This window comes from Pristiophorus japonicus, chromosome 13 (genome assembly GCF_044704955.1).
Source record: "Pristiophorus japonicus isolate sPriJap1 chromosome 13, sPriJap1.hap1, whole genome shotgun sequence".
NCBI classification, from domain to species: domain Eukaryota; kingdom Metazoa; phylum Chordata; class Chondrichthyes; family Pristiophoridae; genus Pristiophorus; species Pristiophorus japonicus.
The window spans coordinates 70420818-70448004 of NC_091989.1; the positions used below are offsets into that span (position 1 = coordinate 70420818).

At 45.6% G+C, this 27187-nt stretch overlaps 1 protein-coding gene across 2 annotated transcripts in view; it reads left to right on the top strand.

Annotated features, from left to right (window-relative positions):
- Nucleotides 1-20294: 20294 nt before the first annotated feature.
- Nucleotides 20295-27187, top strand: part of rassf8b (Ras association domain family member 8b) — a 114762-nt gene continuing 107869 nt past the window's right edge. For both annotated transcript variants that reach the window (XM_070897625.1, XM_070897629.1), the window contains exon 1: nt 20295-20499. The gene's annotated coding sequence lies outside the window, so the exon portion shown is untranslated. The remainder of the gene's footprint in view (nt 20500-27187) is intronic.

The following is a 27187-nucleotide window of genomic DNA, read 5'->3' on the forward strand; positions in this document are numbered from 1 at the left end:
TTGGCCATGCCCAGGAGCAGTCCCATGAGGAGGCCCTCGGACCTACCTGCTCCCCTCCGCACAGGGTGCCCAAAGATCAGGAGTGTGGGACTGAAGTGCAACCAGAATTTGAGGAGCAGCCCCTTCAAATAATGGAATAGGGGCTGCAACCTCACACATTCGGTAAAAAAGTGGAACACAGACTCCTCCAGACCGCAGAAATTGCAGGCGACCTGGGCGCCCGTGAACCGACTTAAAAATTTATTGCATGGGACTGCTCCGTGCACCACCCTCCAGGCCAAGTCCCCAATAAATAGAGGGAGGACTCCCGTGTAGAGTGCACTTCATTGGGGACCCCCGCCTCCTCCGGACGGCAAGATGGCTACAACTCTTTTTGCAGAAAACAATAAATCAATTAAATCGAGTGCCCCCTGTGAACATATTCACAGGTGCATACATTACAACTGCTTGTTTGTAGAATTTACTATCATCACTGTACACATCCTGCGCAAGGGGTGCATGTGGGTGATACAATTTCTACTTTGCAGTTGTTGTGTCAGTTTTTCTGCCATCGAGTGGGAGGCTCATCTGTGAGCAGTGAAGGGACATGTCGGTTAGATCCTTTCAAATGATTAACTTGTCATCATCATAGGCAGTCTCTCGAAATCAAGGAAGACTTGCTTCCACTCTGAAAGTGAGTTCTAGAGAGACTGTACAGTCCAATGAGGAAAATTTGTATTTTAATTTAAACAGGTTTAATTTATATAGTGCCTTTCACGGCCTCAGGATGTCTCAAAAACAGGGCAGGGCAGGCAAAAGAAAAATTGTGAAAATAATTTTTAGCAACACTTTTCAGTACTGTACCGGCGATCCAATCTGGTCAGCCATGCATTTCACATTTTGTACATAATGACAGAATCGATCGTTCAACTCCTGTAGCTGAGCTTTCTCGAACATTCGATTATTGGATCCACAATCGACCATCTTGTTGGCTGCAGAAAAAAGTAATTCAGTTTACTAAAACATAACTCAAGTTAGTGGAACAGTGTCACGAGCTCCGGGTTCATAATGTCAATCCTGCATGAATGTACCCTTGCTGCCCTTTAACCTGGCACTAACGCTAGGGTTAGATTGCTCTGAGGCTGTGGGCTGTACAGGGTGAGGTGCAACCAGGGCCATCAGCCACCGCGGCAATGGGTAATCCTTGTCTTCCCAGGATTCATCACCAGCCTGCCCTCTGGAATGCCGTAAGACGAAAAATTTGTGGCAGGCACCAGCTGAGCGAGCGGCCGTTCACATCGCTGCCCGTTGCAGACCAGTTGCACATTCAGGGAGTGGAATCCCTTCCTCTTCAGGAAGTTTATGGGTTCCTTGGATGGGGTCCGAATGGGTACCACCTACATCGCCCTGAATCTTGGGGTGCCAAAGAGCCCCCACTAGTCTCTCCTTGCTGCTGAAGCTCAGGTAAGCTGCAAACTATGAAACACATTCTAACCACCAGGCATTAGCTCCCCGGCACATAACCGTTCATGTTTTGAGAGGGTGAGCACCACATCCTTTTTCATATCGTTATGGAACAAATACCTCAGGTTGAGTTTATAAAGTGCCCAGGAAGTCCATCATCATCATCATAGGCGATCCCTCGAATGAGGATGACTTGCTTCCACATGAGTTCACAGATGTTTCAATGAAGGACCCGATGTTCCAGATCCTGAGGGGGTGGAAGATGCCTGTGTGTGAATTTTTTTAACGTGTGGTGACCGTTGCACATCAGCCACCACACGGGCTTGACAGAGCTAGGCCTTTATCCAGTGGCAAGGGTTAATCAGGACGACTGGAGACCTGCTCTGCTCTGCAGGAACTCCACACCCCTCCTGAACACTTTGTGAATCTAGACTGATACTGTGCTTAAAAAGAAAGTCTTGCATTTATATAGCGTCTTTCATGGCCACCGGACATCTCAAAGTGCTCTACAGCCAATGAAGTACTTTTGAAGTGTAGTCACTGTTGTAATGTGGGAAATGCAGCAGCCAATATGCGCACATCAAGCTCCCACAAACAGCAAGTCCCACTCCAGGGACTTGAGCACATAAATCTAGGCTGACGCTCCAGTGCAGCACTGAGGGAGTGCTGCACTGTTGGAGGTGCGTCTTTCGGATGAGACATTAAACTGAGGCCCCGTCTGCCCCCTCAGATGGACATAAAAGATCCCATGGCACTATTTTGAAGAAGAGCAGGGGAGTTATCCTTGGTGTCCTGGCCAATATGTATCCCTCAATCAACAGAACAAAAAACAGATTATCTGGTCATTATCACATTTCTGGTTGTGGGAGCTTACTTTGCACAAAGTGGTTGCCCCGTTTCCTACAATACAATAGTGACTACAATCCAAAAAGTACTTCATTGGCTGTAGAGCATTTTGAGATGTCTGGTGGTCATGAAAGGTGCTATATAAATCCAAGTCTTTCTTTTCTTTCTTTAGGTTGAAGGTAAATATTGGGCAGGACTCTGGGAGCACACCCCTGCTCTTCTTCAAAATAGTGGCATGGGATCCTTTCTGAGGCCTCGGTTTAACATCTCATCTGAAAGGCGTCACCTCCTGCAGTGCAGCACTCTCTCAGTACTGCATTGGGAGCATCAGTTTAGATTATGTGGTTTCAGAAGACTTACTTAGAGATATCCCTTTCTGCACAAGTCACTAATGCTGTATTTCGAATCAAATACGGCCAAAAATACCAATTAATATTATACAGTCTGCAGAAAATGCTTCCCATTCCTTTAAAAGACATTCCTCTCACACTAACGAGCTGGAATGATTTTGTACCTATTATGCCTTGTGCATTAAACCACCAATCCCAGCTGTGTTGCTGTGGAGTATCGGCCAGTTACTTTTCTGCAAGAGATATGAGGGAGGGTGAAATAGAGAGTCACCCAGCACTTCTCTCTCGCACAACTCCCAATAGTCAGCGCCATAGCAACACTGTTGGGGGTACCTGGGGCACCAGCTTAACCTTCCGGAGGGAGAGTGAGGAACTACATGTTAAAAATCCTTAAAGAGGGAGCCCATCTTTGACAAATGAAACACAGCTGCTATGATTCTACAATAAATATTAAAACTCTGCCAGCATGACTTAGAATTTGCTAAACACCTAAGAAATGATACAACAAATAAAATTGGGTGTTACATAGATTTCTGTGCTGCCCACAAAAGTAATGACTCTATGACCATCCATGGTTCTCCACCACCTATGTATGGTCCTCCTGTTAGGGCTTGTGAATCCCGCTAACAACCTGTCTACGTAAAAATGTTACGGAAACAACCCAGAAACAAGACGCGGCTGTTACGGGCTGGGAAATATAAACATCAGGTTGAGATGTAAGCCGCGATGATATTCCAACGGGGGTCAAATACCTTGCTCTGGACGGACAGCAGTGGTAAACATGGGTTGCCTCATGTAGCAACAACAACAACTTGTATTTAAATAACGCCTTTAACGTAGTGAACAGTCCCAAGGTGCTTCACAGGAGCATTATGAGATAAAACAATTTGACACAGAGCCGCATAAGTAGAAATCAGGGCAGGTGACCAAAAGCTTGGTCAAAGAGGTAGATTTTAAGGAGCTTGAAGGAGGAAAGAGAGGTGGAGAGGTGGAGGGGTTTAGGGAGGGAGTTCCAGAGCTTGGGGCCCAGGCAACAGAAGGCACGGCCACCAATGATTGAGCGATTATAATCAGGGATGCTCAAGAGATCAGAATTAGAGGAGCGCAGATATCTCGGGGGGTTGTAGGGCTGAAGGAGATTACAGAGATAGGGAAGGGTGAGGCTAAGGAGGGATTTGAAAACAAGGATGAGAATTTTGAAGTCGAGGCGTTGCTTAGCACTAGGCGCAGGAGGCTCCGAATAAGTAACCCATCTATCAGCTCAACTACGTCCAAATGTACACTGTGGTATTTACGACATTGACAATGGTACTGCGTACATAGGAACAGGAGAAGGCCATTCAACCCCTCGGGCCTGTTCCACCATTCAATTAGATCATGGCTGATCAGCACCCCAACCCCATTTACCCTTCTGTGCTCCACGTCCCTTGCTACCCTTACCCAACACAAATCTGTCGGGCTCTGTCTTGAAAGCTCCAATTGACCCCTAGCATCCACAGCCTTTTTGGGGAAAGAGTTCTGGTTTCCACTACCTTTTGTGTGAAGAAGTGCTCCCTGATGTCCCTGCTGAATGGCCTGGGTCTAATATCAAAATTATTCCCCCCACCCACCCAATTCACAAATCTCCCACCAGAGGAAATCGTTTTTCTCTATCTACTTTTCTCAATGTAACCAACCACCTTGATCAGATCGCTTTATCAATCTTCTAGATTCAAGGGAACAAAAGCCAAGTTTAAGCAACCTGCCCTCACAATTTAACCCTCTGAGCCCCGGGGATCTGTTTGATTGTAAGGGTTAAGAAGCCATGGAGATAGCCAGTGGCTTCGAGCTGTGCAGGGGTAGTTGCAGACTGTCTGCCTTTACCTCGCGGTGCTGTAACTGGGACATCTGCTCCCCTCCCGTCCCCAGCAAACACACGGCAATGGGGAAAGGCAGTAGGAGAGGGTGCACACCCACCCTGGCCCCCGGGGGGTTCGCTGCCGCAGGGAGATGGGACTTTACCCGCTGTCCGCCCGCTCCCCGCTCTCGGGCTCGCCGCTCCGGGCTGGACCGGCGCCGTGTTGTTGGCCGTTTCCATGGAGCAGCGACTGGCGGCGGGAAGGCGGGCGGTGCCCGGGACACGGCCGGCGGATAGGAGGGCAGACAGGGGGGAGACTGGGTGCTGGAGGGCTCTCGCCCGGCCCCGGACACCTCGTCTGACCAACTCTTTATAATAATCACACTGCCAGTCCAGCCAACTAGCCAGGTCTATCTATCTATCTATCTATATCTATTTCTATTTCTGTCTATCTGTCTGTCTATCTATCTATCTATCTATCTGTCTATCTATCTGTGTCTTTATCTGTCTGTCTATCTATCTATATCCATCTATTTATCTGTCTGTCTATCTATTGATCTATATATCTGTCTGTCTATCTGTCTGTCTGTCTGCCAATGTTAGGTGTGTGTATCCCTTTAATCAGGGGGCACTTGAATTAATTGTTTAATTTGTTTACAACCAAAAAGAGTTGTATCTATTCGTCTGTTTATCTGTCTGCCTATCTAGCTATCTATCTATCTATCTATCCGCAGCATTGAGGTGCTGCAAACACTGACAAGCACTGCACAAAGGTGCACGGCTGCATCCAGACTGTCCCATGACCCCCTCCAGATGCTTATGGAGGGAGTCACAGCATGCAGAGAGGTTTCCTTCACTTCCAATGGACGGACAAGACCGCCTCAGGTCACCAACACTGAGTGCTGAGTGGGGCTATGACCCCATGACCTTCTGACTGAGAGGTAGGAGTGCTACCAACTGATCCAAGGCTGGCATACAAGGAAGTTCAGCGTATCTGATACAGCAAACACGGATAGAGGAATGTAGATTCTTTGCAGAGAAATGTAGACGGGCTGCATCACCACATTGTGCTCATGTCATCCGACGGGTTGATGCACAAAATGTGGAGCCGCTGGAGTCAGACTTGGCACTGCACAAATTAAATCCAAACAGTTGGAAGAAAGCTTTAATTATTGTTCCAGCCCAGCCAACTTGGTTGAATAGTCACTGTGACATGCTAAAGAGATTCTGGCTAGCCAAACACTGTTGGATATTTCTTAACCCTTTTGACAACAGCAAGTCTCAATTTAAAATTAGAGACACAACAACAACAACTTGTATTTATATAGTGCCTTTAACGTAGTGAAACGTCCCGAGGTGCTTCACAGGAGTATTATGAGATAAAAATTTGACACCGTGCCGCAGAAGTAGAAATTAGTGCATGTGACCAAAAGCTTGGTCAAAGAGGTAGGTTTTAAGGAGCGCCTTGGAGGAGGAAAGAGTGGTAGAGAGGCGGAGAGGTTTAGGCAGGAAGTTCCAGAGCTTGGCGCCCAGGCAACAGAAGGCACGGCCACCAATCATTGAGCGATTATAATCAGCGATGCTTAAGAGGGCAGAATTAGAGGAGCGCAGACATCTCGGGGGGTTGTGGGGCTGGAGGAGATTACAGAGATAGGGAGGGGCGAGGCCATGGAGGGATTTGAAAATAAGGATGAGAATTTTGAAACTGAGGCATTGCTTGACCAGAAACCAATGTAGGTCAACGAGCACAGGGGGTGATGGGTGAGCGGGACTTGGTGCGAGTTAGGACACAGGCAGCCGAGTTTTGGATCAACTTTAGTTTACGTAGGGTAGAATGTGGGAGGTCAGCCAGGAGTGCGTTGGAATAGTCAAGTCTAGAGATAATAATGACATGGAGGAGGGCTTCAGCAGCGGAGACATATATTATTACTTTTTAAAATTTCTTCTGATCTGTAGATAATGTCACGGTATTTCTCACTCAGCATGTAGATTCCAGATATCTTCTGTATGGAAATTAAGGCCAATGGGAATTAAAGCAAAATACTGTTGCAGTAATTGTTTCATTAAAGAAGATTATTTTGGTTTATGGCACACACACACAGGCTTTTGAAAATACAGCAACATTTATTTGAAATAGACTGGACTAGGATTTTTCAGAATCAAAGATAATAGGCCACCTGTATGCCAACCAGTTAATTGGGCATTCAGGTCTGAGAGCCACTCCAGTTCGTCTGCCACTGATTGAGAGCAAGTTCAGCAAATTTGCGGCTGAGACATGGAGACGGAATATTAATACGATGGCTGAATGTTCGTCCTTGAGACTGAACAGATTTGCAATTATATAGTGCATTTCACAGTATCAGGTGTCCCAAAGCGCTTCACAGCTATTTTTGAAGTGTAGTTGCGGTTGTAATGGAGGAAATGCAGCAGTCAGTTTCTGCACAGCAAGCTCCCACAAACAGCAATGGGATGAATGTACAGTTCATCTGTTTTTGGTGGTGTTAACCAGGGCACCGAGAGAACTCGCTCAACTTCTTTGGAAAAAAAATGCAACGGGATCTTTTGTGTCATCATCATAGGCAGTCCCGCGAAATCGAGGAAGACTTGCTTCCACTCTAAAAATGAGTTCTTAGGTGACTGTACAGTCCAATACAGGAATTACAGTCTCTGTCACAGGTGGGACAGACAGTCGTTGAAGGAAAGGGTGGGTGGGGAGCCTGGTTTGCCGCAAGTTCTTCTGCTGCCTGCGCTTGTTTTCTGCATGCTCTCGGCAATGAGATTCGAGGTGCTCAGCGCCCTCCTGGATGCTCTTCCTCCACTTAGGGCGGTCTTTGGCCAGGGAATCCCAGGTGTCGGTAGGGACGTTGCATTTTATCAAGGAGGTTTTGAGGGTATCCTTGAAACGTTTCCTCTGCCCACCTTGGGCTCGCTTGCCGTGTAAGAGTTCCGAGTAGAGCACCTGAACAGGTAGACTTGGTTTAATGTCTGGACCGAGGACAATGCAGCACTCCCTCAGGATGGCACTGTAACCTCAACCAAGATTATATGCACAAGTCCTGGAGCGGGACTTGAACCCACAGTTGTCTGCATCGCAGGCGAGAGTGTTGGCAAACAAGCCAAGCAAAAGAAACTAATATAGTTGTCTCAACAATGCACAACCACACTTCTAAGCAGTCACATTTATCAGCATTATTTATGTAAGTAATCTCAGAAAGCTCCCACTCGCCAGCTGAAAATGGGAAGGCTGGGGAAAAAGCAAACATTGAGCTAAATTTTCCTGGAAAAGTAACTGCGAGTTCACAATGCATACTGTTATTAATGCGCAAATCGGCCAGCAAGTTCAGATGGGTAAGAGAGACACAAGTAAGAGTTGCGAATCTCCATAACGTGCTGGTCGATTTATGCCACTCCGCCATTTGCCTCGCACAGAAAGCTTGATGTCAACCTTCCCGTTATTGTTAAGAACTTACTGGATTTGCACATTAATTGTCCGTTAAACTCGCCGCAGAAAGTTAAGGCTCCCACTTAGCCTCTTAGCATTGTGAATATTGTTAATCCGATGCCAATCAACCTCTCCGGCCCAGAAAAGGAGCAATTTAAACTATTGAGTCTCATTCCTGCATGTAGTAAATTCTTGCACCATCTTGCCATCCGGGGGAGGCGAAGGTCCCCAATGGAGTGCTCTCTATGTGGGAATCCTCCCTTTATTTATTGGGGACTTGGCCTGGAGGGTGTTGCATGGAGCAGTCCCGAGCAATCGGTTTTTAAGTCGGTTCACGGACTCCCAGGCCGTTTGCAATTTCTGCGGTCTGTAGAAGTCTGTGTTCCATATCTATGTTGAATGTGTGAGGTTGCAGCCCCTCTTCCAATATTTGAAGGGGCTGCTCCCCAAGTTCTGGTTGAACTTCAGTCCCACACTCCTGATCTTTGGGCACTCTGTGCGGAGGGGAGCGAGCAAGTTGGAAGGCCTCCTCGTAGGACTGCTCCTGGGCATAGCCAAGGTGGCCATTAACTGGTCCAGGCAGAGGGTGGTCGACAGAGTAATTCAGCCCGACTGCCTGCCTCTCTTCCGTGGTTACATCCGAGCCAGGGTGTCCCTGGAGATGGAGCACGCAGTGTCCATCGGTACGCTCGCGGCCTTCCGCATGAGGTGGACACCGGAGGAACTGGAGTGCATCATCACCCCTGGCAACCAAATGTTAATTTGAACCATTATTGTTAAAAGTTAATTTGTTTAATGTGTCAGTTTTGATGCCTCCCCCTTTAATCAGGGGGCACCTGATTTAAATTTGTTTTACAGGTGCAGCTAAAATAGTTGTAGTAAATTCTTTATCGAGGTTAATTAAAAATGTTACATTTTCTTGTTACGTTTCTTTCCTTTCTTTTTTCTCGCTCTCGTAATCCACTCCTTTCCCTCTTTATTTCTCTTTCTATACCCAATTTGACTCTAATCCACCCTCCTCCTCCATTGTTCCTCTGTTTCTTTCTCATGCCTTAAACTCATTAGTTACGGAGATAGACTGTTGGTCCCGTTGTTTGATAAGGTCCCACATGCCCTGTTGCCCTTGCCGCGTCGTTACCAGCTCACACATCCAGCAAGTTATGGTGCAATTTATATTCACGCTGAAGGGTGCAGGATGCCCCAATCCAGATAGATTTGGCCCAGTGTATATATATATTATATATATATGAAAACTATCATACTGTACCTGTTGCCACTGAAGCAATAGGAAATCCCTGTTTTGGTCATGTAGTTGCAGTTTAATCTATAAAAATGTTACAGGTAAAAGTTTCTAAATGATATCACAATGGGACATGTGTTGCTCAGATATATGTCACGTGCTGTGATTGGTTAAGTGGTTATTGCATCACAAAAATCCTCAGGATTTCAAAACTGGAGCATCATCATTTTAGTTATCAGATAGACACGAGGGAAAAATAAATAAGACATAAGAAATAAAGTAAGAACTTGCATTTATATAGCACCTTTCACAACCGCAGGATCAGAGGCAGGAAACAAAGGGTAACGGTTGATGGGTGTTTTTGATTGGAAGGCTGCTTCCAGTGGGGTTCCACAGGGCTCAGTACTAGCTCGCTTGCTTTTTGTGGTATTTTTAATGATTTAGACTTGAATGTAGGAGGTATGAAGTTTGCAGATGATACTAAAATTGGTCGTGTGGTTGATAATGAAGAAGAAAGCTGCGGACTGCAGGAAGATATCAATCAACTGGTCAGGTGGGCAGAACAATGGCAAATGGAATTCAATCTGGAGTAGTGTGAGGTAATGCATTTGGGAGGGCTAACAAGGCAAGGGAATACACATTAAATCGTAGGACACTGAAAAGTGTAGACTAACAAAGGGACTTGGAGTGCAGGTCCACAGATCCCTGAAGGTAGCAGGCCAGGTAGATAAGGTGGTTACGAAGGCATGTGGAATACTTGCCTTTATTAGCCGAGGCATGGAATATAAGAGCAGGGAGGTTATGTTTAAACTGTTTAAAACACTAGTAAGGCCACAACTAGAGTACTGCGTGCAGTTCTGGTCATCATCGTAGGCGGTCCCTCGTATCGAGGATGACTTGCTTCCACACCAAAAAAGAATGAGTTTGCAGGTGTTTCAATGAAGGACCTAATATTCCAGGTCCTGAACTACATCCTGAAGGGTGGAAGATGCCTGTGCTTGGATTTTTTTAATGGGTGGTGGCCGTTTCACACCAGCCACCACACGGACTTGACAGAAGCAAGGATTAACCAAGACGACTGGAGACCAGCTCTGCTGCACGGACCTAGTAGTTCTGATCACCACATTACAGGAAAGATAGGATTGTACTAGAGAGGATGCAGAGGAGATTTACGAGGATGTTGCCTGGACTGGAGAATTTTAGCTGTGAGGAAAGATTGGAGATGCTGGATTTGTTTTCTTTGGAACAGAGGAGTCTGAGGGGAAACCTTATTGACATGTATAAAATTAGGGGCCTAGATAGAACGGAGAGGAAGGACCTATTTCCCTGAGCAGAGACGTCAACAACCAGGGAGCATAGATTTAAAGTAATTGGTAGAAGGTTTAGAGGGGATTTGAGGGGAAATTTCTTCACCCAGACGGTGCTGGGGGATGGGAACTCACTGCCTGAAAGGGTGCTAGAGGCAGAAACCCTCACCGCATTCAAAAGATACTTGGATGTGCACTTGAAGTGCCATAACCTACAGGGCTACGGACCTAGAGCTGGAAAGTGAGATAGGCTGGATAGCTCTTTGTTGCCCGGCACGGACACGATGGGCCGAAATGGCCTCCTTCCGTGCTGTAAATTTCTATGATTCTATGATCCCAAAGCGCTTTACAGCCAATGAAGTACTTTTGAAGTGTAGGAAACGCGGCAGCCAATTTCAGCACTACAAGCTCCCACAAACAGCAATGTGATAATGGCCAGATCACCTGTTTTAGTGATGTTGGTTGGGGGATAAATGTTGGCCAGGATACTGTCGTGCCATGGGATCTTTTATGTCTATATGAGAGAGCAGACCGGGCCCCGGTTTAACGTCTCATCCGAAATATGGCACCTCCGACAGTACAGTGCTCCCTCAGTACTTATATCTGTATATATCAGTATCCAATGTTTCACCCCCATCAATGAAATTCAGTAATTCAAATGACAGATAGTTCTGATTTTGGAGGCAGGTGAACAATATGGTGAAAAGGTGATGTTTAGGCCTCAGCCTTGGCTCAGTTAGGAGCACACCCACCGCTGAGGCAGATGATTGGGGGAGTGGAGGTTCAAGCCCCACTCTAGAGACTTGAGCACGTAATCTAGGCCGATAGTTCAGTGTAGTACTGAGGGAGTCCTGCACTGTCAGAAATGCAGTATTTCAGATTAGTCCTCAACCCCGTCTAGTCTCTCAATGTCCTAGTAGGAGTGTTTGCTAGTGCTTTTGGAGAGGAGTTAAACTAATATGGCAGGGGGATGGGAACCAATGCAGGGAGACAGAGGGAAACAAAATTGAGACAGAAGCAAAAGACAGAAAGGAGATAAGTAAAAGTGGAGGGCAGAGAAACCCAAGGCAAAAAACAAAATGGGCCACTTTGCAGCAAAATTCTAAAGAGTCAAAGTGTATTAAAAAGGCAAGCCTGAAGGCTCTGTGCCTCAATGCAAGGAGTATTCGGAATAAGGTAGACGAATTAACTGTGCAGATAGCGGTTAATGGATATGATGTAGTTGGTATCATGGAGACATGGCTCCAGGGTGACCAAGGCTGGGAACTCGACATCCAAGGGTATTCAGCATTTAGAAAAGATAGACAGAAACGAAAAGGAGGCGGGGTGGCATTGCTGGTTAAAGAGGAAATTAATGCAATTATAAGGAAAGACATTAGCTTGGATGATGTGGACTTGGTATGGGTGGAGCTACAGAATACCAAAGGGTAGAAAACGCTAGTGGGAGTTGTGTACAGACCTCCAAACAGTAGTAGTAATGTTGGGGAGGGCATCAAACAGGAAATTAGGGGTGCGTGCAATAAAGGTGCAGCAGTTATCATGGGTGACTTTAATATGCATATAGATTGGGCTAACCAAACTGGAAACAATATGGTGGAGGAGGATTTCCTGGAGTGCATAAGGGATGGTTTTCTAGACCAATATGACAAGGAACCAACTAGGGGGGAGGCCATCTTAGACTGGGTGTTGTGTAATGAGAGAGGATTAATTAGCAATCTCGTTGTGCGAGGCCCCTTGGGGAAGAGTGGCCATAATATGGTGGAATTCTACATTAGGATGGAGAAGGAAACAGTTAATTCAGAGACCATGGTCCAGAACTTAAAGAAGGGTAACTTTGAAGGTATGAGGCGTGAATTGGCAAGGATAGATTGGTGAATGATACTTAAGGGGTTGACAGTGGATGGGCAATGGCAGACATTTAGAGACCGCATGAATGAACTACAACAATTGTACATCCCTGTCTGGCGTAAAAATAAAAAAGGGAAGGTGGCTCAACCGTGGCTATCAAGGAAAATCAGGGATAGTATTAAAGCCAAGGAAGTGGCATACAAATTGGCCAGAAATAGCAGCGAACCTGGGGACTGGGAGAAATTTAGAACTCAGCAGAGGAGGATAAAGGGTTTGATTAGGGCAGGGAAAATAGAGTACGAGAGGAAGCTTGCAGAGAACATTAAAATGGACTGCAAAAGCTTCTATAGATATGTAAAGAGAAAAAGGTTAGAAAAGACAAACGTAGGTCCCCTGCAGTCAGAATCAGGGGAAGTCATAACTGGGAACAAAGAAATGGCAGACCAATTGAACAAGTACTTTGGTTCGGTATTCACTAAGGAGGACACAAGCAACCTTCCGGATATAAAAGGGGTCAGAGGGTCTAGTAAGAAGGAGGAACTGAGGGAAGTCCTTATTAGTTGGGAAATTGTGTTGGGGAAATTGATGGGATTGAAGGCCGATAAATCCCCAGGGCCTGATGGTCTGCATCCCAGTGTACTTAAGGAGGTGGCCTTGGAAATAGCGGATGCATTGACAGTCATTTTCCAACATTCCATTGACTCTGGATCAGTTCCTATTGAGTGGAGGGTAGCCAATGTAACCCCACTTTTTAAAAAAGGAGGGAGAGAGAAAACATGGAATTATAGAACGGTCAGCTTGACATCGGTAGTGGGTAAAATGATGGAATCAATTATTAAGGATGTCATAGCAGCGCATTTGGAAAGAGGCGACATGATAGGTCAATCAGCATGGATTTGTGAAAGGGAAATCATGCTTGACAAATCTTCTGGAATTTTTTGAGGATGTTTCCAGTAGAGTGGACAAGGCAGAACCAGTTGATGTGGTGTATCTGGACTTTCAGAAGACTTTCGACAAGGTCCCACGCAAGAGATTAATGTGCAAAGTTAAAGCACATGGGATTGGGGGTAGTGTGCTGACATGGATTGAGAACTGGTTGCCAGACAGGAAGCAAAGAGTAGGAGTAAATGGGTACTTTTCAGAATGGCAAGCAGTGACTAGTGGGGTACCGCAAGGTTCTGTGCTGGGACCCCAGCTGTTTACATTGTACATTAATGATTTCGACGAGGGGATTAAATGTAGTATCTCCAAATTTGCGGATGACACTAAGTTGGGTGGCAATGTGAGCTGCGAGGTGGATGCTATGAGGCTGCAGAGTGACTTGGATAGGTTAGGTGAGTGGGCAAATGCATGGCAGATGAAGTATAATGTGGATAAATGTGAGGTTATCCACTTTGGTGGTAAAAACAGAGAGACAGACTATTATCTGAATGGTGACAGATTAGGAAAAGGGGAGGTGCAATGAGACCTGGGTGTCATGGTACATCAGTCATTGAAGGTTGGCATGCAGGTACAGCAGGTTATGAAGGCCAATGGCATGTTGGCCTTCATAGCGAGGGGATTTGAGTACAGGGGCAGGGACGTGTTACTACAGTTGTACAGGGCCTTGGTGAGGCCACACCTGGACTATTGTGTATAGTTTTGGTTCCCTAACTTGAGGAAGGACATTCTTGCTATTGAGGGAGTGCAGCGAAGGTTCACCAGACTGATTCCTGGGATGGCGGGACTGACATATCAAGAAAGACTGGATCAACTGGGCTTGTATTCACTGGAGTTCGGAAGAATGAGAGGGGATCTCATAGAAACGTTTAAAATTCTGATGGGTTTAGACAGGTTAGATGCAGGAAGAATGTTCCCAATGTTGGGGAAGTCCAGAAGCAGGGGTCACAGTCTAAGGATAAGGGGTAAGCCATTTAGGACCGAGATGAGGAGAAACTTCTTCACCCAGAGAGTGGTGAACCTGTGGAATTCTCTACCACAGAAAGTTGTTGAGGCCAATTCACTAAATATATTCAAAAAGGAGTTAGATGAAGTCCTTGCTACTAGGGGGATCAAGGGGTATGGCGAGAAAGCAAGAATGGAGTACTGAAGTTGCATGTTCACCATGAACTCATTGAATGGTGGTGCAGGCTCGAAGGGCTGAATGGCCTACTCCTGCACTTATTTTCTATGTTTCTATGTTTCTATGATAGTGATGGAACGGACTTTTGGAGTTCTTTCTTATTATGGTTGTAGCAGAGTGTTGTTCATTTATTTGGATTCCCTCCGAATAGCAAAGTGTGCAGCACACCTTGGATAGATGGTAAAACACTCGCCTGATGGATCGAGACACCAGAATTGCTCGAAATGGCCATTAGTATCTTTCACAATGGACTCCTGTCATTGCCAGATTGTGTAGTGGTTTCTGACTGTAACTACGATCCTTCAAAAGCCAGTCTTGCTTTCAATTATCATGTTCATCCTGACTAAGGATAAGGACACCACAGGCAGTCGACAATATGATGTCAAGCACATCAGGTGGGGTGTTTTCATACCAAGGGGCGATGAGGTTGGTGCCCACACAGCATAGTGCACAGCGTGGGTTTGGAGCCTGCACACTGACTGTGCACAAAGCTCGTTATAGTCTACAATTTCATTTAACTGAGGGGGGCCTCCCACTAATGAAAGCAGGAGCTGGGTACAGGGCCTGTTTAAAGCGAGCACTGCTGCGAAGGCCTCCATTTAAATAAATGTGACCTGACCGACCATGTGTTATAATTCAGAATGTACAGCATGGCTTCAGTTAATTGGATAGGCCCTCGATAACTGGCGTAATGTTACACAGTCACCGCTGTTCATCATAACGAGTTAGACACTGCCTGCGACAGCATTAATTGGTAAAGGGAATAAAGAACGACAAAAAGACAGAGAATAGAAAAGTACAACCCTTTGCATTTTCAAAAATAACAAGAAGTACAGGGGTGAGTTGTTAAATGACAGTCAAAAGCAAGGCTGTTAATAAATAACTTCATTTGTTACTGAAGTACCCCCAACTACAGGCTGCCCTAAATACGCAAAAATCCTTAAGCCATTGTTCAGGTAACTTTAATTACAGATACAGATGAGACTAATAATGAATCCATCTTTGCAGCTGATAAATGAATTGTCCCGAGACTATTTTCCTTTTGTTACAGCAATCAATGTTATACTGCAGCAAAGCGAAGGTGCAGTCTGTCACACTCCTCACTGTTTCAGCAGCCCCATGTTTCCCTACATCAGTATAGCAGTGACTACACTCAAAAGTACTTTGTTGGCTGTGAAGCTTTGGCACATCCAGCCTTCCTCCCTTGCTCACTCTTTCCTTTTCTCCCTCCCTTCCTACTTCCCTCCCTTCTTCCCTCCCTCCCTTACTCCCTCCCTTTCTCCCTCCCTCCCTTCCTCCCTACCTTCCTTCCACCCTTTCTCCCTCCCTCTCTTTCTCCCTCCCTCCCTTTCTCCCTCCCTCCCTTCCTCCCTACCTTCCTTCCACCCTTTCTCCCTCCCTCTCTTTCTCCCTCCCTCCCTTTCTCCCTCCCTCTCTTTCTCCCTCCCTCCCTTTCTCCCTCCCTCCCTTTTACCTCCCTCCCTTTCTCCCTTCCTTTCCTTCCTTCCTTTCTGCCTTTCTTACCACTTCAGAATATGTAGCCTGCAAGAGCAGTAAAATATTATTTTACTTTTTATTCTTTTCCAATCTTTTGATGTTTTTAACCTTTTTATTCCCTTTACCAAATAATTCAGTAACTGATTGTGTATGATCCATTTTGCTATCTCTTTTTGAATAATAACAATAACCCTCGCCAAGAAACTTCAGAATATTTTACTGCTGTGCTAAACCTAGATTGAAATTTGCAAACTACCATTAATCCTGCCTAAAGAAGCTTTGATGTCTGGACTGCGATATGATGAGGAGTCAGTAAAAGAAATGAACAACAGTCCTGTACATTTTTTGCTGTACACTTAATTTTTTTAATGGGATGTCATCTGTACAACCATAAATATCTATCAAATATATGGCAGAACAAAGTAACTGGCCAATCAGATTGTTCTGTTTATAGATCACAAGATATTGCATCGTGTTTAAGGAGTTATGTAAACATAGCTTCCATCGTGCAGTATTTCTTTTTTTTAACATACATTTTAAGAGCATGCAGGCTGGAAGGTCTGTTACACCCATCAGCAGAACTTTTTGGAGCTGAGTCAAAGGCTGGTGAGGTGCAGGAAACTCCATTGCAAAATTTTAAGGAATTTATAATCTTTATATGCAAAGTTGGACATGATGGGGGAATTAGATCAATAGAACCATTTCAACTAAACTTCACATAGGTGTCAGTTGTGGCTCAGTGGTACCACTCTTGCTTTTGAGTCTGTAGGTCGTTTCACTCCAGAGAATTGAGCACATAATCCAGGCTGACACTCCAGTGCACCGATGGAGTGCTGCACTGTCGGAGGTGCCATCTTTCGGATGAGAAGTTAAACCGAGACTCTGTCTGCCCTGTCAGGTGGACGTAAAACTATTTTGAAGAAGAGCAGGGAAGTTCTCCCCGGTGCCCTGGCCAATATTTATCCCTCAAACAACATCACTAAAAACATATTATCTGGTCATTTGTTTCATTGCTGTTTGTGGGAGCTTGCTGTGCGTAAACTGGCTACTGAGTCTCCTACATTACAGCAGTGTCTGCACTTCACAAGTAATTCATCGAACAAAAAACTAATATAAAATCACTGAAGACACAAGCGTGACCTACATGTACAAGTTACCATGTAAAATGTTCACACTATATGAGGGTGGGGTGGGGGATTGGCTGGACAGTCTGTTTTTCAGCCTTCTCAAACTTTGAGGGTGAAGCTAGTCTTCGACGGTTAGTGCAGAATGGTCGATAGTGAATCAGCCGCCAGTTTTGCATCAACTTGATTCACTATCGCCCGTTTTGCGTGATCGCCGAAGACCAATTTCATCCCCCCCTGTCCATATGATTGAGTCAACACAGAGGCTAGGTTCCATGTAAGAAGTGAGCTTCTGTATCTAACTCTAAGCATGGAGATAAAGGGCTAAAAATTCATTATAGCTCGGTTTGAGGTGGTGACACCACCTTGTTGCTAACTTTAGTGCCGGGCGATGTTGACTGACTCCAACCGGGATATTGATTTTTAGCTCCCCAAGAGGGAAGTGGAGCACTAAGGGAAGTGTTTTCCACCTCTCTCAGGGCTGATTCCTGGGGTGCTATCGCGGGAGCGCTGCTGAAGATCTGCTGCTAGGAAACCAGCATCCTAACACCTAAAGGAGAGGTCAGCTGGACCAACTGGAAGGTTAAGGAAAAGCCAAAGCAGCTAAACCACAGTGTCCAGCATCTAGGAGAGATGCATTAATGGACAAAAAAATTAATTTCAACTGCCCACCTGCTCCCCCTCGGACATATCGCCCCGGCAGCTTCTCCATGACGTCTGCTTTATCCACCAGGTGCTACGGCAGGTGAAAGCTGTCAAATTTGTGACCTCGATGGGGGCTTTGCACCCTTGGTGATGTCACAGAGTGGGTGGGGCTAGCGAACACAGTGCAAACTGTCAGCGCCGCCGCTAAACCTTCACTGAAGTCCGCGGCGGGCGCTGACGGTGCGGTGCTTGGGCGGGAGGTGCTTAGCACCCCGTTAGCGGGTGGAGCTAACCAACCGCATTTCTCCCCCAAAGTCTTTATTATTTTACGTAAAGGAAAAAAGAACTCCCATTTATATCGCATCTTCCACAATCTCAGGACTTCTCGAAGCACTTTACAGCCAATAAAGTAATTATTTGAAGGGTGGTCACTGTTGTAATGCAGGAAACGTGGCAGCCTAATTTGGACACAGCAAGATCCCACAAACAGCAATGTGCTAATGACCAGATAAGCTGTTTTAGTGATGTTGGTTGAGGGATAAATATCGACCAGGACACCGGGGAGAACATCTTCGAATAGCGACATCCACCTGAGAGAGCAGACGTGGGCTCGGTTTAATGTCTCATCCAAAAGACGGCACCTCCAACACTGCCGCACTTCCTTGGTACTGCACTGAAATACCAAGGAGGATAGTGAAGTGTAAGACTCATTGCTTCACACTACATACTGTTTGTTTACCTGTTTTATTTAAATAATTTGTCTATTGGATTAGAGTCCGAGCCTCGGGCTGTTAGGGACTATATATATATTCAGTCTGCATTTCGATGAGAGGAGAATCATATGATACATCCCAGTAATCTGAAGAAGGGTTCTCTGCTGGGTCTCGCTACTATACACCGAGACCTTGGGTGGGCAAAAGTGCACTTTGGATCACGGGGGAAGGATCAGACACACTGAACCGAAGAACCTATCCAATGTAAAAAGCCCAATATTTAAAAATCTTAAATTATGATTTGTTAGATAATTCTGATCTAGTGAAATCCACCTCTCCCACTTATTGGACATTGTTATTTAGCTCTCATTTGATACTTTTCACAATATAATACTCTGATTCTGGGTATAGTTCCCTGTTTTGCGAATGATACTGAAGCTGGTTAAACACAGTCCGACATATGTTTACACAGGAAAATAAACGTAGTAGAAACTCACATAAACTCTCTTTAGCACTTTTCAGTCTAGACACAAAGTGGCCAAAAAAAATCTCATTAAAAAAAAATGTGGTTGTATTGACATAGTATAAATATTCATTATCAACCAAGTAGTAACCTTTGTTGGATGCACTTTATCACTTGCCTTGACTACATAAAAAGAGGATTCTTTAGTCAACAATGTGTACAAAAATGCAAGTATCAATAGTTACAACTTTGGTAAAGTAGTTGCTAATTAACAACTCATGCGCCAGTGCAGCCGTCGGTTGCCTGAGGAAAAGAGTGTTCGAAGACCAGGCCCTCAAAACTGTCACCAAGCTCATGGTCTACAGGGCTGTAGTAATACCCGCCCTCCTGTATGGCTCAGAGACATAGACCATGTACAGTAGACACCTCAAGTTGCTGGAGAAATATCACCAACGATGTCTCCGCAAGATCCTACAAATCCCCTGGGAGGACAGGCGCACTAACATCAACGTCCTCATTCAGGCTAACTTCCCCAGCATTGAAGCAATGACCACACTCGATCAGCTCCGCTGGGCAGGCCACATAGTCCACATGCCAGACATGAGACTCCCAAAGCAAGCGCTCTACTCGGAGCTCCTTCATGGCAAGCGAGCCAAAGGTGGGCAGAGGAAACGTTATAAAGATAACCTCAAAGCTTCCCTGATAAAGTGCAACATCCCCACTGACACCTGGGAGTGCCTGGCCCAAGATCGCCCTAAGTGGAGGAAGTGCATCCGGGAGGGCGCTGTGCACCTCGAGTCTCATCGCCGAGAGCATGCAGAAATCAAGCGCAGACAGCGGAAAGAGCGTGCGGCAAACCAGTCCCACCCACCCCTTTCCTCAATGACTATCTGTCCCACCTGTGGCAGAGTCTGTGACTCTCGTATTGGACTGTTCAGCCACCAAAGAACTCACTTCAGGAGTGGAGGCAAGTCTTCCTCGATTCCGAGGGACTGCCTATGATGATGATGATGACTTTAAGCAGAACTTTTACTCTGTGTATATGTCATGTTTGTATGTGTGCGTGTGATATGTTTGTGTGTTTATGTAGGTGTTTATGTATGTGATATGTTTATGTTCCTGTCCACGTATATTATGTGTTTGCGTGTATTTATGTATGTGTGCTTGTGTTTATGTTTCTGACTGTGTGTACAGTATGTTTATGTATGCTTGCGTTCCTGCCTGTATACAGCATGTGTTCCTGCCTGTGATGTCACAATGGGAACATTCCATCGCCCGGTGACATCACAATGCTCCCACAGAATGCGATGACGTCACAGCGCCCAGCAGGGGCTGTAATACCGCCTCTGCCAAGCACCCCCTGGCGGTGCATGTCCCCTTTAAGGGATCCCAGCATGCTGGCAGGGGGCGGGCGGTGAGCCAGGGCTGCAGTTCCGCTACAGACACAGCGGAGGGGAGCCAGATTGGATCTTCATCCCCGGCCGGCGCAAGTGAGCCGGGGCTCGGGGAGGAAGGGCTGTGCATTGAGCCCCCCATCCCGGGGCAGGCAGGGAGAGAGAGAGAGAGAGAGAGGGGGGCTGATCCGCGCCCTGGGGACCCATTCGCTCAGCTGCTGCACTCCGGTGAGTTTGGATACAAGTTGCGGAGCTCATGCACGGGCTTTCCCCCCACGCCACCCGCTAAACCCTGCAACAGGTACTGGGGGTGTGGAGGGGACCCCAACTCCCAGCCCCGGGCTTCAGATTGACGGGCATTGCACACTGCAGGACTTGTTGCTATTCCTGGAGCCCGGGGCAGCTTTAGGATTAACTCACTCCGCTCTTGGCGTGGCATTCAGTTAGTTTGTTTTTGTTACCGTTTCTTGGTCAGAGATTGGATTTGCTTAAAAAGCAACTTGCATTTGTATAGCGCCTTCCCCGAGCTCGGGATGGACCCAAAGCGCTTTACAACCAATGGGAGCATTCTGCCAATTCATGCACAGCAAGATTCCACAAAGCGACCATGACCAGATCAGCAGTAAGAAACAAAAGTCCTGCATTTCTATAGCGCCTTTCACGAGCACCGGACGTGGCTCAGCGCTTTACAGCCAATGAAGTACTTTTGGCGTGTAGTCACTGTTTTATGTGTATGTGTATATTAGATATCTATCTATCTATCTATCTATCTATCTATCTATCTATCTATCTATCTATCTAGCATTACAATGAAGAAGTAAAACACTGTCGTCCCCTGCAGCCCAGGGAAGACATTGTCCCTTTAAGAACAGCTACTTGCATTTATGTAGCGCCTTTACAATTAGCAAAACGTCCCAACGAACATAATCAGATGAAGATTGTCACTGAGCTAAAGGAGGACTCATTAGGACAGTTAGGGTTAAGGAGCGCCTTAAAGGAGGAGGGACGCAGAGGTTTAGGAAGAAAAAAGAAAGACTTGTGTTTATATAGCGCCTTTCACGACCACCGGATGTCTCAAAGGACATTACAGCCAATAAGGTACTTTTGGAGTGTAATCACCATTGTAATAGACTCCAAAGAGGGGCTGTTTGCCCCTTTAGACTTTGCTGCGATGATGTATCCAGATTCAAGCCCTGGATAGATCTGATTTTTTTCTTTGGTGTTTTTACATAAATGTCAACATTCAGGATGGAAAAGAATGTTTTCCCCCCTTCATCCCTCCACAAACGCAGCTTTGCTGACACACAGCTGAAGATGTGCCTATTGGGGGTTATGGGAGTGGGTCTTTTCACAGTGATGTGGGTCTTGGATGGTACATTTTATTTCTCTGGTGGGATGTTTGTGTTTTAAGTTTTCCTAAAGTGTGGCAAGCAGAAGTGTGTGTGTGTGTGTGTGTGTGTGTGTGTGTGGGAGGGGTGGGGGGGCAATGATGGGGTGGGAGGGGGTGAGGGTGATTGGGTTTTGTCTCCTTTTATCCCCCTCCCCCACTCCTTGAGTATTTGCCTTTAATGCTTTTAGTTGTATATTTATGAGGGAGGACCTGATGGAGGTCTTTAAAATGATGAAGGGGTTTGATAGAGTAGATGTAGAGATAATGTTTGCACTTGTGGGGAGTCCAAAACTAAGGGTCATTAATATAAATGGTCACTAATAAATCCAATCGGGAATTCAGGAGAAACTTCTTTACGCAGAGAGTGGTGAGAATGTGGAACCCACAAGGAGTGGTTGAGGCGAGTAGCATAGATACATTTAAGGAGCAGCTAGATAAGTACATGAGGGAGACAGAAATAGAAGGATATGTTGATGGGGTTAGATGAAGTAGGGTGGGAGGAGACTCGTGTGAAGCATAAACCAGATGGGCTGAATTCTATTCTATGTAATACATCAATTCTATATAATTATTCATGGCATAATTATTTGGATTACCTAGTCAACAATGAACATCATTGCTAAATTCAAGACCAAATCTAAATGGAGCCACTGCACTTGGTTGGGCCAGATGATATTGAGTGCTAGGAAGTTGCAAGATCTGGGACTGAACTGGTTAACTCTGTGCTGACTCAATTTCACTTGCACCAGACTTTTCCCATTTGGTGACGACTCTCAACTCATTTAGTTTCTCTTGGGACAGAAGAAAAAAAGTAAATGGAAAGGACATTGACAGAGTGGTGGGCGGGGAGGGGCGTCTTTACAGGGTTAGTACTACTGGTCAACCACTGGTCACACTCTCCGAGCCTGACATCATTGATTGATGACCCGATCAAACAACCACCCTCAACAATAACAGTGTGACGTAGCAGGAAGACCAGATATCGCCTGCTTCTTCGTGGGCTGTTGTTGGTTCCGCCCCCTTTCAGCAGTACTAAATAATACCAACTGAATCTTTGTAGAGTGGCACTAAAAATAGCACTGTGATCAGCAATTGGACTGTATGAAGTCGTGGGTCATCGGATTAATCACAGACACATCTTCAGCCGATCTGTAATCTGTCTCAAAAGTAAATTTAAAACTGCGACAACAAAATAAACGTTAAAATTTGGCTTAACGTTCCGATACTTGAAAGAAAGAACTTGCGTTAATGGCCTCCTTCTGTGCTGCAAGTTTCTATGATTCTATACAGCACGTTTCATGACCTCCGGACATCCCAAAGCACTTTACAGCCAATGAAGTATATTTCTGAAGTGTAGTCACTGTTGCAATGTGGGATGCTCTGCAGCCAGTTTGTGCACAGCAAGGGCCCACAGAGAGCAATGTGATAATGACCAGATCTGTTTTAGCGATGTTGGCTGAGGGATATATTTGTCTAGAACTGCCCTGCTCTTCTTTGAATAGTGCCACGGGCAATGTTCCCTCCAATTTGTTTTTTGGGTGCGTGGCTCCTTTAATGGGCTGTGCGGTTTTTGCATTGTGAAGCTGGCAAGTGATCTGCGCAGGACCAAGTGATCGCTGAGCAGCCGCGCAGCTTAACAGGAACATTGGCCGTGGTATCTTTTATGTCTCGCTGGGAGGGCAAGACGGGACCTCGGTTTGACATCTCATCCGAAAGAAAGCACCTCAGCGCAGCGCTCCCTCAGCACTGCACTGGAGTGTCAGCCTGGATTACGTGTTCAAGTCTCTGGAATGGGACTTGAACCCACGACCTTTTGACTCCGAGGCGAAAGCACGAACACCAACAGAGCCAGGGTTGGCATTTTTTTTGTTGCCAGCAGTTTTTTTTTAATATAGAATACAAAGGCTAGCGTGGGCGAACACAGGGCAAATTGCACAAGCTTCACAAGAAAAACACACACCCACTGTCTCGGTGGCTGTGATCTGATTCTCAGTCGCAGACACTGGAGAGTTTGAAGATAAAGTCGTGGTTCTGTTCTGTATTGTTGAGTTTGCCCTTTTTCTCACCGTTTCAGTCTTTTTGTAGAGCTTCGGGTTGCGATTGCTTTCAACACATGTTCCTCAGCTATTATGGCGCCCCCCTCCCCGCCATGGCACAAACTTCAAAGTTAGCAAATAAACGGTGTGGTGGCAGGGGAACAAAGGATACATTTTCGCTGTGCGTGGAGTCCTTCCAGATGTTTTTGCTGCATGCTGGCAAAAACTCTGCAAGCTAATGAGCGGCATTTTCTAAACGTTACCTATTCCCCAGACTACCTGGGAAAGTAACCAGGGCGCAGCTAGGATTTATTTCCTCTAGTAAAGTTGAAAATGGCCGCGAATAAAGAATTTAATGTGTTCAAAATAATGAGCCACACCTGACTGAAGATGTGTGGAATTAACGTCAAGATGACGAGCTGGGATGGGAGATCCTTGGTTGATAGAAAGCTGGCAAAACCATACTTATTGCCCATTCCCAGAGGTGGTGAGTCTTCTTGAAGCAATTGGTGGCCTAGGCTTAGGATACTTCAAAAGTCTTTAATAGTAAACCGTATAGACATGTGTAGGCCAGACTGGAATAGGCGCTGCAGATTCCCTTTCCTGAAGGACATTAGTTGGGTTCGAAAACCAGTTGGGTTTTTACAGCAATCGATCAGCTTTCATGCTCTCAAATTCTGGTGCCAGTCCACAAATTAAAAATAAAGACTTGCATTTATATAGTGCCTTTCACGACCACCAGATGTCTCAAAGCGCTTTACAGCCAATGAAGTACTTTTGGAGTGTAGTCACAGTTGCAATGTGGGAAACGGCGCAGCCAATTTGTGCACAGCAAGCTCCCACAAACAGCAATGTGATGATGACCAGATAATCTGTTTTTGTGATGTTGATTGAGAAAGAAATATTGGCCAGGACACCGGTCATAACTCCCCTGCTCTTCTTTGAATAGTGCCCTGGGATCTTTTACGTCCACTTGAGAGAGCAGACGAGGCCTCCGTTTAACGTCTCATCTGAAAAAGGGCACCTCCGACAGTGCAGCTCTCCCATAGCACTGCACCTGGAGTGTCAGCCTAGATTTATGTGCTCAAGTCCCTGGAGTGGGACTTGAACCCACAACCTTGTGGCTCAGAGGCAAGTGTGCTGCCCACCGAGCCACAGCTACTTAAATTTCACAACTTTCCCCGGTCGGGTTTGACGCCTTGAGATCCTGTCCAGTGTCAAAACGACTACACTGTTGCCCATGGTGCGTAGTCCAGTCAGCGTCTGTTCTGGTTCCTTTCCACATTTATAAACATCGCTCGAAATACTCTCCGTATTACCAAATACAATGATGTCTCCACGTTGTGTGATGAGGTGACCAGTTGCGAGGGAGATTGATAACATTCAAAGTGATGGTGATACATTGTTTATTAGGCTGACATGGTGGATGGATCATTAACATGACTGAAAATAAGGTGATGCATATTGGCACACAAACTATGTAGACCATAGATAGCTATCTATTGGCAGAGATAGAAAAGAGAAAAATACGTGGCTGTGAATCAATCATTTGCTGAAATGACACAGTCCATGCAAGATTGTTTTCAACAAAAACAAAGTATCGTTGTGCATCTGAGGAATATTTGACTATATGTTAAACAAGTAATTTCAACCTTCAGCAATCCATCATTGGGACCACATTTACACACATGTTGGAATGCTCTATCTTTAACATACCATTTATGCTCTGGCATTCTCTTCAGTGCATTGTGTCAGCCTATGTGCCATGTGCTGCATGGCAGGCTGTAGAATTGGACCCACCCAGGCCATGTAATTATTACAATTTTGCACGCACAAGGTGGACGTATAAGAGCCCAAAACACTATTTTGAAGATGATCAGGGGAGTTTTCCCCCAGTGTCCTGGCTAGTATTTATCCCTCAACCAACATCACTAAAAATATAGATGATTGGGTCATTATCACATTGCTGTTTGTGGGAGCTTGCTGTGCGCAAATTGGCTGCCATGTTTCCTACATCATCATCATCATAGGCAGTCCCTTGGAATCGAGGAAGACCTGCTTCCACTCTTAACATGAGTTCTTAGGTGGCTGAACAGTCCAATACGAGAACCACAGTCCCTGTCACAGGTGGGGCAGATAGTCGTTGAGGGAAGGGGTGGGTGGGGCAGGTTTGCCACACGCTCTTTCTGCTGCCTGCGCTTGATTTCTGCATGCTCTCGGCGACGAGATTCGAGGTGCTCAGCGCCCTCCCGGATGCGCTTTCTCTATTTAGGGCGGTCTTTGGCCATGGTCTCCCAGGTGTCAGTGGGGATGTTGCACTTTATCACATTACACCAGTGACTACACTTTAAAAGTATTTCATTGGCTGTAAAACACTTTGGGACATCCTGATGTTATGAAAAGTGTTGTATAAATGCAAGTCTTTTCTTTTCGAATACACTTTCCAAACGATATATTGGTATTAATACCAGGGACTGCTTATCAACAACAGTTGCACTGAAGTGTCAGCCTAGATTTTGTGCTCAAGTCTCTGGACTGGGTCTTGAACTCATAACCTGACTGCTAGCACTGAGCAATAACTAACGCCATGATGTGTCACTATACTATATTATGGTATGCACCATGGGTTGATGGCTTGCAAGATGAAATGGGTCAGGGACTGAAATAACTACCTGTTTGGGACAGGCAAGTTTGTGCTGGGCAAAGCACCGATTTATGACTTCTTCCTTGTCCTCATTCCATTTCAGATCCTCCATCTAAAAACAAAATGTATTGTGAATGCTAGTTTGAAAGGACTGAAAAACGGGTCAAGCGTGCTGCAAAGCTATTGCGTGTGTTTTGACATTTCAGCTGTATGCTAGGAAATATATTTGGTGCACTTTTCAGTTTCTATTGCAATGTAGAGTGTCAAAAGTAGCTAGGTATTAACACAGCTGGTATTTACTCGGCAACTATCAAATGTTTCTTTACTGTTGATACTGAGGTCAAATGTGGCAAGGTTGTTTTTTTGGGTTGCAAATGATTAAGCAAGTGTTTGCCTTGTTTGTGATGAAGTAGCAGTCCCACGCTGTGAACTATTAGAATCAGAGAATCATACAACACAGAAGGAGGCCATTTGGCCCATCGTGCCTGTGCCGGCCCTCTGAAAGAGTGATCCAATTAGTCCCAATCCCCCTGCTCTTTCCCCATAAGCCTGAAATTGTCTTACTTTTTAAGTAGACATCCTATTCCCTTTTGAAAGTTACTATTGAATCAGCTTCCGGGCAGTGCATTCCAGATCATAACTCTGTTTTAAAAAAAAAAAATAATTCCCATCTTCCCTCTGGCTTTTGTGCCAATTATTTTTAGTCCATGTCTTCTAGTTACCAACTCTCCTGTCAGGGGAAACAGTTTCTCCCTCCCCCCTATAGAACCCTTCAGGATTATGACCACTCTGTTAAATCTCCCCTTAACCTTCTCTGCTCTGCGAACAAGCCCAACTTCTCCAGTC